Source organism: Argiope bruennichi, chromosome 4 (genome assembly GCF_947563725.1).
Source record: "Argiope bruennichi chromosome 4, qqArgBrue1.1, whole genome shotgun sequence".
NCBI classification, from domain to species: Eukaryota; Metazoa; Arthropoda; class Arachnida; order Araneae; family Araneidae; genus Argiope; species Argiope bruennichi.
The window spans coordinates 128,258,862-128,271,835 of record NC_079154.1 but is presented as its reverse complement, the minus strand read 5'-3'; positions in this window follow the sequence as shown (position 1 = coordinate 128,271,835).

Sequence of the window (12,974 nt, the reverse complement as noted above, 5' to 3'; positions counted from 1 at the left end):
TACGTCAAAAATAGAATTTTATTTCAAAAAATGTCTATATTTATTCGAAATTTTAGTTGCCGAGTTCACGTACATGCGCAGAATTCATTCGTATTCTTAGCATTGTGCTTTTAGACCAGATTGACACTGTATATAAAATTTTGCTGGACAGCCGTAATGAGAATCTTAGAGCTTTCAGAAGAGCTCGGATTACGACGCTTGGTGGCTGGATCGGCATAGTGTGGCACTTAGTTTTGCAGGTCTTCAGTTCGAGGCTCGAAGCCGACAAATGTTTTTATATATTTTTCTTTTTTTTAAATTTATTATAACCAAGTTTCGCCATCATTCCTACAGTTAACCTGAATTATTCCAAGTCATATACGTCAAAAATAGAATTTTATTTAAAAAATGTCTATATTTATTCGAAATTTTAGTTGCCGAGTTCACGCATATGCGCAGAATTCATTCGTATTCTTAGCATTGTGCTTTTAGACCAGATTGACACCGTATATAAAATTTTGCTGGACAGCCGTAATGAGAATCTTAGACCTTTCAGAAGAGCTCGGGTTACGAGGCTTGGTGGCTGCATCGGCAGAGTGTGGCACTTAGTTTTGCAGGTTTTCAGTTCGAGGCTTTACGCCGACAAATGTTTTAATATATTTTTCTGTTTTTTTAAATTTTTTATAACTAATTTTCGCCATCATTCCTTCAGTTAAAGTGAATTATTCCAAGACATATACGTCAAAAATAGAATTTAATTTAAAAATTGTCTATATTTATTCGAAATTTTAGTTGACGAGTTCACGCACATGCGCAGAATTCATTCGTATTCTTAGCATTGTGCTTTTAGACCAGACTGACACCGTATATAAAATTTTGCTGGACAGCCGTAATGAGAATCTTAGACCTTTCGGAAGAGCTCGGGTTACGAGGTTTGGTTACTGGATCGGCAGAGTGTGGCACTTAGTTTTGCAGGTCTTCAGTTCGAGTCTCGAAGCCGACAAATGTTTTTATACATTTTTCTTTTTTTTTTTAAATTTAATATAACCAATTTTCTACATCATTCCTACAGTTAAAGTAAATTATTCCAAGTCATATACGTCAAAGATAGAATTTTATTTAAAAAAATGTCTATATTTATTCGAAATTTTAGTTGCCGAGTTGACGTACATGCGCAGAATTCATTCGTATTCTTAGCATTGTGCTTTTAGACCAGATTGACACCGTTTATAAAATTTTGCTGGACAGCCGTAATGAGAATCTTAGACCTTTCAGAAGAGCTCGGGTTACGAGGCTTGGTGGCTGCATCAGCAGAGTGTGGCACTTAGTTTTGCAGGTCTTCAGTTCGAGGCTCGAAGCCGACAAATGTTTTTATATATTTTTCTTTTTTTTAAATTTATTATAACCAATTTTCGCCATCATTCCTACAGTTAAAGTGAATTATTCCAATTCATATACGTCAAAAATAGAATTTAATTTAAAAAAATTTCTATATTTATTCTAAATTTTAGTTGCCGAGTTCACGCACATGCGCAGAATTCATTCGTATTCTTAGCATTGGGCTTTTAGACCAGATTGACACCGTATATAAAATTTTGCTGGACAGCTGTAATGAGAATCTTAGACCTTTCAGAAAAGCACGGGTTACGAGGCTTGGTGGCTGGATCGGCAGAGTGTGGCACTTAGTTTTGTAGGTCTTCAGTTCGAGGCTCGAAGCCGACGAATGTTTTTATAAATTTTTCTTTTTTTTTTAATTTATTATAACCAATTTTCGCCATCATTCCTACAGTTAAAGTGAATTATTCCAAGTCATATACGTCAAAAATAGAATTTTATTTCAAAAAATGTCTATATTTATTCGAAATTTTAGTTGCCGAGTTCACGTACATGCGCAGAATTCATTCGTATTCTTAGCATTGTGCCTTTAGACCAGATTGACACTGTATATAAAATTTTGCTGGACAGCCGTAATGAGAATCTTAGAGCTTTCAGAAGAGCTCGGATTACGAGGCTTGGTGGCTGGATCGGCATAGTGAGGCACTTAGTTTTGCAGGTCTTCAGTTCGAGGCTCGAAGCCGACAAATGTTTTTATATATTTTTCTTTTTTTTAAATTTATTATAACCAATTTTCGACATCATTCCTACAGTTAACCTGAATTATTCCAAGTCATATACGTCAAAAATAGAATTTTATTTAAAAAATGTCTATATTTATTCGAAATTTTAGTTGCCGAGTTCACGCATATGCGCAGAATTCATTCGTATTCTTAGCATTGTGCTTTTAGACCAGATTGACACCGTATATAAAATTTTGCTGGACAGCCGTAATGAGAATCTTAGAGCTTAAAGAAGAACTCGGGTTACGAGGCTTGGTTGCTGGATCGGCAGCGTGTGGCACTTAGTTTTGCAGGTCTTCAGTTCGAGACTCGAAGCCGACGAATGTTTTTATATATTTTTCTTTTTTTTTTAAATTTATTATAACCAATTTTCTCCCTCATTCCTAAAGTTAAAGTGAATTATTCCAAGTCATATACGTCAAAAATAGAATTTAATTTAAAAAAAGTTCTATATTTATTCGAAATTTTAGTTGCCGAGTTCACGCAAATGCGCAGAATTCATTCGTATTCTTAGCATTGTGCTTTTAGACCAGATTGACACCGTATATAAAATTTTGCTGGACAGCTGTAATGAGAATCTTAGACCTTTCAGAAAAGCACGGGTTACGAGGCTTGGTTGCTGGATCGGCAGCGTGTGGCACTTAGTTTTGCAGGTCTTCAGTTCGAGTCTCGAAGCCGACAAATAATTTTATATATTTTCCTTTTTTTTTAAATTTAATATAACCAATTTTCTCCATCATTCCTATAGTTAAAGTGAATTATTCCAAGTCATATACGTCAAAAATAGAATTTAATTTCAAAAAATTTCTATATTTATTCGAAATTTTAGTTGCCGAGTTCACGCACATGCGCAGAATTCATTCGTATTCTTAGCATTGGGCTTTTAGACCAGATTGACACCGTATATAAAATTTTGCTGGACAGCTGTAATGAGAATCTTAGACCTTTCAGAATAGCACGGGTTACGAGGCTTGGTGGCTGGATCGGCAGAGTATGGCACATAGTTTTGCAGGTCTTCAGTTCGAGTCTCGAAGCCGACAAATAATTTTATATATTTTCCTTTTTTTTAAATTTAATATAACCAATTTTCTCCATCATTCCTATAGTTAAAGTGAATTATTCCAAGTCATATACGTCAAAAATAGAATTTAATTTCAAAAAATTTCTATATTTATTCGAAATTTTAGTTGCCGAGTTCACGCATATGCGCAGAATTCATTCGTATTCTTAGCATTGTGCATTTAGACCAGATTGACACCGTATATAAAATTTTGCTGGACAGCCGTAATGAGAATCTTAGACCTTTCAGAAGAGCTCAGGTTACGAGGCTTGGTGGCTGCATCGGCAGAGTGTGGCACTTAGTTTTGCAGGTCTTCAGTTCGAGGCTCGAAGCCGACAAATGTTTTTATATATTTTTCTTTTTTTTAAATTTATTATAACCAATTTTCGCCATCATTCCAACAGTTAAAGTGAATTATTCCAATTCATATACGTCAAAAATAGAATTTAGTTTAAAAAATTTCTATATTTATTCGAAATTTTAGTTGCCGAGTTCACGCAAATGCGCAGAATTCATTCGTGTTCTTAGCATTGGGCTTTTAGACCAGATTGACACCGTATATAAAATTTTGCTGGACAGCTGTAATGAGAATCTTAGACCTTTCAGAAAAGCACGGGTTACGAGGCTTGGTGGCTGGATCGGCAGAGTGTGGCACTTAGTTTTGTAGGTCTTCAGTTCGAGGCTCGAAGCCGACGAATGTTTTTATATATTTTTCTTTTTTTTTTTAAATTTATTATAACCAATTTTCGCCATCATTCCTACAGTTAAAGTGAATTATTCCAAGTCATATACGTCAAAAATAGAATTTTATTTCAAAAAATGTCTGTATTTATTCGAAATTTTAGTTGCCGAGTTCACGCACATGCGCAGAATTCATTCGTATTCTTAGCATTGTGCTTTTAGACCAGATTGACACCGTATATAAAATTTTGCTGGACAGCCGTAATGAGAATCTTAGACCTTCCAGAAGAGCTCGGGTTACGAGGCTTGGTGGCTGGATCGCCAGAGTGTGGCATTTAGTTTTGCAGGTCTTCAGTTCGAGGCTCGAAGCGGACAAATGTTTTTATATATTTTTCTTTTTTTTTAAATTTATTATAACCAATTTTCGCCATCATTCCTACAGTTAAAGTGAATTATTCCAAGTCATATACGTCAAAAATAGAATTTAATTTCAAAAAATTTCTATATTTATTCGAAATTTTAGTTGCCGAGTTCATGCACATGCGCAGAATTCATTCGTATCCTTAGCATTGTGTTTTTAGACCAGATTGACACCGTATATAAAATTTTGCTGGACAGCCGTAATGAGAATCTTAGACCTTTCAGAAGAGCTCGGGTTACAAGGCTTGGTGGCTGGATCGGCAGAGTGTGGCACTTAGTTTTGCAGGTCTTCAGTTCGAGGCTCGAAGCCGACAAATGTTTTTATATATTTTTCTTTTTTTTTTAAATTTATTATAACCAATTTTCGCCATCATTCCTACAGTTAAAGTGAAATATTCCAAGTCATATACGTCAAAAATAGAATTTAATTTAAAAAAAATGTCTATATTTATTCGAAATTTTAGTTGCCGAGTTCACGCACATGCGCAGAATTCATTCGTATTCTTAGCATTGTGCTTTTAGACCAGATTGACACCGTATATAAAATTTTGCTGGACAGCCGTAATGAGAATCTTAGACCTTTCAGAAAAGCTCGGGTTACGAGGCTTGGTGGCTGGATCGGCAGAGTGTGGCACTTAGTTTTGCACTCGTCAGTTCGAGGCTCGAAGCCGACAAACGTTTTTATATATCTTTCCTTTTTTTAAATTTATTATAACTAATTTTCACCATCATTCCTACAGTTAAAGTGAATTATTCCAAGTCATATACGTCAAAAATAGAATTTATTTAAAAAAATGTCTATATTTATTCGAAAATTTAGTTGCCGAGTTCACGCACATGCGCAGAATTCATTCGTATTTATAGCATTGTGCTTTTAGACCAGATTGACACCGTATATAAAATTTTGCTGGACAGCCGTAATGAGAATCTTAGACCTTTCAGAAGAGCTTGGGTTACGATGCTTGGTGGCAGGATCGGCAGAGTGTGGCACTTAGTTTTGTAGGTCTTCTGTTCTAGGCTTGAAGCCGACAAATGTTTTTATATATTTTTCTTTTTTTTTAAATTTATTATAACCAATTTTCGCCATCATTCCTACAGTTAAAGTGAAATATTCCAAGTCATATACGTCAAAAATAGAATTTAATTTAAAAAAAATGTCTATATTTATTCGAAATTTTAGTTGCCGAGTTCACGCACATGCGCAGAATTCATTCGTATTCTTAGCATTGTGCTTTTAGACCAGATTGACACCGTATATAAAATTTTGCTGGACAGCCGTAATGAGAATCTTAGACCTTTCAGAAAAGCTCGGGTTACGAGGCTTGGTGGCTGGATCGGCAGAGTGTGGCACTTAGTTTTGCACTCGTCAGTTCGAGGCTCGAAGCCGACAAACGTTTTTATATATCTTTCCTTTTTTTAAATTTATTATAACCAATTTTCGCCATCATTCCTACAGTTAAAGTGAATTATTCCAAGTCATATACGTCAAAAATAGAATTTAATTTAAAAAAATGTCTATATTTATTCGAAATTTTAGTTGCCGAGTTCACGCATATGCGAAGAATTCATTCGTATTCTTAGCATTGTGCTTTTACACCAGATTGACACCGTATATAAAATTTTGCTGGACAGCCGTAATGAAAATCTTAGACCTTTCAGAAGAGCTCGGGTTACGAGGCTTGGTGGCTGGATCGGCAGAGTGTAGCACTTAGTTTTGCAGGTCTTCAGTTCGAGGCTCGAAGCCGACAAACGTTTTTATATATCTTTCTTTTTTTAAATTTATTATAACCAATTCTCGCCATCCTTCCTACAGTTAAAGTGAATTATTCCAAGTCATATATGTCAAAAATAGAATTTAATTTAAAAAAAGGTCTATATTTATTCGAAATTTTAGTTGCCGAGTTCACGCACATGCGCAGAATTCATTCGTATTCTTAGCATTGTGCTTTTAGACCAGATTGACACCGTATATAAAATTTTGCTGGACAGCCGTAATGAGAATCTTAGACCTTTCAGAAGAGCTCGGGTTACGAGTCTTGGTGGCTGGATCGGCAGAGTGTGGCACTTAGTTTTGCAGGTCTTCAGTTCGAGGCTCGAAGCCGACAAATGTTTTTATATATTTTTCATTTTTTTAAATTTATTATAACCAATTTTCGCCATCATTCCTACAGTTAAAGTGAATTATTCCAAGTCATATGCGTCAAAAATAGAATTTAATTTAAAAAAATGTCTATATTTATTCGAAATTTTAGTTGCCGAGTTCACTTACATGCGCAGAATTCATTCGTATTCTTAGCATTGTGCTTTTAGACGAGATTGACACCGTATTTAAAATTTTATTGGACAGTCGTAATGAGAGTCTTAGACCCTTCAGCAGCCCCCGGGTTACGAGGCTTGGTGGCTGGATCGTCAGAGTGTGTCGCTTAGTTTTGCAGGTCTTCAGTTCGAGGCTCGTAGTCCACAAATGTTTTTATATGATTTTCTTTTTTCTTTTTTTTAAATTTATTTTAGCCAGTTTTCTCCATTATTCCTGGAAATAAATTGAATGATTCGAAATCATATACGTCAAAAATAGAATTTAATATCAAAATTTAATATTTATTCGAAATTTTACGAGTCAAATTCACGCACATGCGCAGAATTCATTCTTATTCTTAGCATTGAGCTTTTAGACCAGACTGACACCGTATTTAAAATTTTACTGGACAGTCGTAATGAGAGTCTTAGACCCTTTAGAAGCTCCCGAGTTATTAGGCTTAATGGCTGGATCGGCAGAGTGTGACGCTTAGTTTTGCAGGTGGTCAGTACGAGTCTCGAAGTCGAAATATGTTTTTATAAATTTTCTTCTTTTTTTTTAAATTTATTTTAGCCAATTTTCTCCATCATTTCTAGAGATAATTTGAATGATTCCAAATCATATACGTCAAAAATAGAATTTAATATCAAATATTTCTATCTTTATTTGAAATTTTAGGAGGCAAGTTCACGCACATGCGCAGAATTCATTCGTATTCTTAGCATTGTGCTTTTAGACCAGATTGACACCGTATTTAAAATTTTACTGGACAGTCGTAATGAGAGTCTTACACCCTTCTGCAGCGCTCGGTTTACGTGGCTTGGTGGCTGGATCGTCAGAGTTTGGCGCTTAGCTAAGCGGGTTTTCAGTTCGAGGCTCGTAGGCCGCAAATATTTTTATATGATTTTCTTTTTCTTTTTTTAAAATTTATTTTAGCCAGTTTTCTCCATTATTCCTGGATATAAATTGAATGATTCCAAATCATATACGTTAAAAATAGAATCTAATATCAAAATATTTCTTTCTTTATTCAAAATTTAGCGAGTCAAGTTCACGCACATGTGTAGAATTTATTCGTATTCTTAGAATTGTGCTTTTAGACCAGATTGACACCGTATTTAAAATTTTACTGGACAGTCGTAATGAGAATCTTAGACCCTTTAGAAGCTCCCGGGTTACGAGGCTTGGTGGCTGGATCGGCAGAGTGTTTCGCTTAGTTTTGCAGGTCTTCAGTTCAAGGTTCGAAGTCGACAAATATTTTTATATGATTTTCTTTCTTTAATTTAAAATTTATTTTAGCCAGTTTTCTCCATTATTCCTGGAGATAAATTGAATTATAAATCATATACGTCAAAAATTGAATTTAATATCAAAATATTTCTATCTTTATCCGAAATTTCACGAGTCAAGTTCACGCACATGCGCAGAATTCATTCTTATTCTTAGCATTGTCATTTTAGACCACATTGACACAGTATTTAAAATTTCTTTTCAGTCGTAATGAGACTCTTAGACCCTTCAGAAGCACGGGTTACGAGGATTGGTGGCTGGATCGGCAGAGTGTGGCACTTAGTTTTGCTGGTCTTCAGTTTGAGTCTCGAAGCCAAGAAATATTTTTATATATATTTCTTTTTTTTTTTAATTTATATTATCCAGTTTTCTCCATTATTCCTAGAATTAAAAGGAATATTTCCAAATCAGGTACGTCAAAAATAAAATTTATTATCAAAATATTACTATATTTATTCGAAATTTTACGAGTCAAGTTCACGCACATGCGCAGAATTCATTCGTAATCTTAGAATTGTGCTTTTAGACCAGATTGGCAGCGTATTTAAAATTTTACTGGACAGTCATAATGAGAGTCTTAGACCCTTTAGAAGCTCCCGGGTTACGAGGCTTGGTGGCTGGATCGGCAGAGTGTGTCGCTTAGTTTTGCAGGTCTTCAGTTCGAGGCTCGTAGTCCACAAATGTTTTTATATGATTTTCTTTTTTCTTTTTTTTTAATTTATTTAAGAAAGTTTTCTCCATTATTCCTGGAAATAAATTGAATGATTCGAAATCATATACGTCAAAAATAGAATTTAATATCAAAATTTAATATTTATTCGAAATTTTACGAGTCAAATTCACGCACATGCGCAGAATTCATTCTTATTCTTAGCATTGAGCTTTTAGACCAGACTGACACCATATTTAAAATTTTACTGGACAGTCGTAATGAGAATCTTAGACCCTTTAGAAGCTCCCGAGTTATTAGGCTTAATGGCTGGATCGGCAGAGTGTGGCGCTTAATTTGCAGGTGGTCAGTACGAGTCTCGAAGTCGAAATATGTTTTTATAAATTTTCTTTTTTTTTTAATTTATTTTAGCCAATTTTCTCCATCATTTCTAGAGATAATTTGAATGATTCCAAATCATATACGTCAAAAATAGAATTTAATATCAAATATTTCTATCTTTATTTGAAATTTTAGGAGACAATTTCACGCACATGCGCAGAATTCATTCGTATTCTTAGCATTGTGCTTTTAGACCAGATTGACACCGTATTTAAAATTTTACTGGACAGTCGTAATGAGAATCTTAGACCTTTCAGAAAAGCTCAGGTTACGAGGCTTGGTGGCTGGATCAGCAGAGTGTGGAACTTAGTTTTGCAGGTCTTCAGTTTGAGGCTTGTAGTCCACAAATATTTTTATATGATTTTCTTTTTTTCCTTTTTTTTTAAATTTATTTTATCCAGTTTTCTCCATTATTCCTGGAGATAAATTGAATGATTCCAAATCATATACTTTAAAAATAAATTCTAATATCAAAATATTTCTATCCTTATTCAACATTTTGCGAGTCAAGTTCATGCACATGCGCAGAATTCATTCTTATTCTTAGAATTGTGCTTTTAGACCAGATTGACACCGTATTTAAAATTTTACTGGACAGTCGTAATAAGAGTCTTATACCCTTTAGAAACTGCCGGGTTACGAGGCTTGTTGGCTTTATCGGAATAGGGTGGCACTTAGTTTTGCAGGTCTTCAGTTCGAGTCTCAAAGCTGAGAAATATTTTTATATATTTTTCTTTCTTTTTTTTAAATTTATTTTAGCCAGTTTTCTCCATCATTCCTGGAGATAAATTGAATAATTCGAAATCATATACGTCAAAAATAGAATTTAATATCAAAATATTTCTATCTTTATCTGAAATTTCACGAGTCATGTTCACGCACATGAGCAGAATTCATTCGTATACTTAGCATTGTGCTTTCAGAGCAGATTGAACCATTATTAAAATTTTACTGGACAGTCGTAATGAGAGTGTTAGACCCTTTAGAAGCTCCCGGGTTACGAGGCTTGCTGGCTGGATCGGCAGAGTGTTTCGCTTAGTTTTGCAGTTCTTCAGTTCGAGGTTCGAAGTCGACAAATATTTTTATATATATTTCTTTTTTTTTTAATTTATATTATCCAGTTTTCTCCATTATTCATAGAGTTAAAAGGAATATTTCCAAATCAGAAACGTCAAAAATGAAATTTAATATCAAATAACTTCTATATTTATTCGAAATTTTACGAGACATGTTCATGCACATGCGCAGAATTCATTCGTATTCTTAACATTGTTCTTTTAGACCAGATTGACACCGTATTTAAAATTTTCCTGGACAGTCGTAAAGAGAGTCTTAGACAGTTTAGAAGTTCCCGGGCTACGAGGCTTGGTGGCTGGATCGGCAGAATGTGTCGCTTAGTTTCGCAGGTCTTCAGTTCGAGTCTCGAAGCCGAGAAATATTTTTATATATATATATCTTTTTTTTTAAATTTATATTATCCAGTTTTCTCCATTATTCCTAGAGTTAAAAGGAATATTTCCAAATCAGATACGTCAAAAATAAAATTTAATATCAAAATATTTCTATATTTATTCGAAATTTTACGAGTCAAGTTCACACACATGCGCCGAATTCATTCGTATTCTTAGCATTGTGCTTTTAGACCAGATTGACACCATTATTAAAATTTTACTGGACTGTCGTAATGAGACTCTTAGACCCTTCAGAAGCTCACGGGTTACGAGGCTTGGTGGCTGGATCGACAGAGTGGGGCGCTTAGCTTTGCAGGTCTTCAGTTCGAGGCTCGAAGTCGACAAATATTTTTATATGATTCTCTTTTTTTTTTTTAATTTATTTTAGCGAAATTTCTCCATTATTCCTAGAGATAAACTGAATAATTCAAAATAAACACGTCAAAAATAGAATTTATTATCAAAATTTTTCTATATTTATTCAAAATTTTACGAGTCAAGTTCACGCACATGCGCAGAATTAATTCGTATTCTTAGCATTGTGCTTTGAGACCAGATTGACACCGTATTTAAAATTTTACTGGACAGTCGTAATGAGAGTCTTATACCCTTTAGAAGATCACCGGTTGCGAGGCTTGTTGGCTTCATCGGAAGAGTGTGGCACTTGGTTTTGCAGGTCTTCAGTTCGAGTCTCGAAGCCGAGAAATACTTTTATATATTTTTCTTTTTTTTTTTTTAAAATTTATTTTAGCCAATTTTCTCCATCATTCCTAGAGATAAATTGATTAATTCGAAATCATATACGTCAAAAATAGAATTTAATATCAAAATTTAATATTTATTCGAAATTTTACGAGTCAAATTCACGCACATGCGCAGAATTATTTCGTATTCTTAGCATTGTGCTTTTAGACCAGATTGACACTGTATTTAAAATTTTACTTTACAGTCGTAATGAGAGTCTTAGACCTTTTAGAAGTTCTCGGATCAGTGGGCTTCCTGGCTGGATCGGCAGAGTGTGGCGCTTAGTTTTGCAGGTGGTCAGTTCGAGTCTCGAATTGGAAATATGTTTTTATAAATTTTCTTTTTTTTTTAAATTTATTTTAGCCAATTTTCTCCATCATTTTTAGAGATGAATGATTCCAAATCATATACGTCAGAAATAGAATTTAATATCAAAATATTTCTATATTTATTCGAAATTTTACGAGTCAAGTTCACGCACATGCGCAGAATTAATTCGTATTCTTAGCATTTTGCTTTTAAACCAGTTTAACAACGTATTTAAAATTTTATTAGACAGTCGTAATGAGACTCTTCGAGCCTTTATAAGCTTCCGGGTAACGAGTCTTGTTGGCTGGCTCGGCTTAGTTTTGCAGGTCTTCAGTTCGAGTCTCGAAGCCAAGAAATATTTTTATATATTTTTCTTTCTTTTTTTTAAAATTTATTTTAGGAAATTTTCTCCATCATTCCTAGAGATAAATTGAATAATTCGAAATCATATACGTCAAAGATAGAATTTAATATCAAAATATTTCTATCTTTATCCGAAATTTCACGAGTCAAGTTCACGCACATGCGCAGAATTCATTCTTATTCTTAGCATTGTGCTTTTAGACCAGATTGACACCGTATTTAAAATTTTACTAGACTGTTTTCATGAGAGTCTTAGACCCTTCAGAAGCTCCCGCTTAAGAAGCTTGGTGGCTGGATCGTCAGAGTGTGCCGCTTAGTTTAGCAGGTCTTCAGTTCGAGTCTCGAAGCCGAGAAATATTTTTATATATTTTTCTTTCTTTTTTTTTAAATTTATTTTCGCCAATTTTCTTCATCATTCCTAGAGATAAATTGAATGATTCCAAATCATATACGTCAAAAATAGAATTTAATATCAAATTATTTCTACCTTTATTCGAAATTTTACGAGTTAATTTCACGCACATGCGAAAATTCATTCGTATTCTTAGCATTGTGCTTTCAGAACAGATTGACACCATTATTAAAATTTTACTGGACAGTCGTAATGAGAGTCTTAGACCCTTTAGAAGCTCCCGGGTTACGAGGCTTGGTGGCTGCATCGTCAGAGTTTGGCGCTTAGTTTCGTAGGTCTTCAGTTCGAGTCTCGAAGCCGAGAAATATTTTTATATATATATCTTTTTTTTAAATTTATATTATCAAGTTTTCTCCATTATTCCTAGAGTTAAAAGGAATATTTCCAAATCAGATACGTCAAAAATAAAATTTAATATCAAAATATTTCTATATTTATTCGAAATTTTACGAGTCAAGTTCACACACATGCGCCGAATTCATTCGTATTCTTAGCATTGTGCTTTTAGACCGGATTGACACTGTATTTAAAATTTTACTTTACAGTCGTAATGAGAGTCTTAGACCCTTTAGAAGCTCTCGGGTCAGGGGGCTTCCTGGCTGGATCAGCAGAGTGTGGCGCTTAGTTTTGCTGTGGTCAGTTCGAGTCTTGAAGTCGAAATATGTTTTTATAAATATTCTTTTTTTTTTAATTTATTTTTGACAATTTTCTCCATCATTTCTAGAGATAAATTGAATGATTCCAAATCATACACGTCAGAAATAGAATTTAATATCAAAATATTTCTATATTTATTGGAAA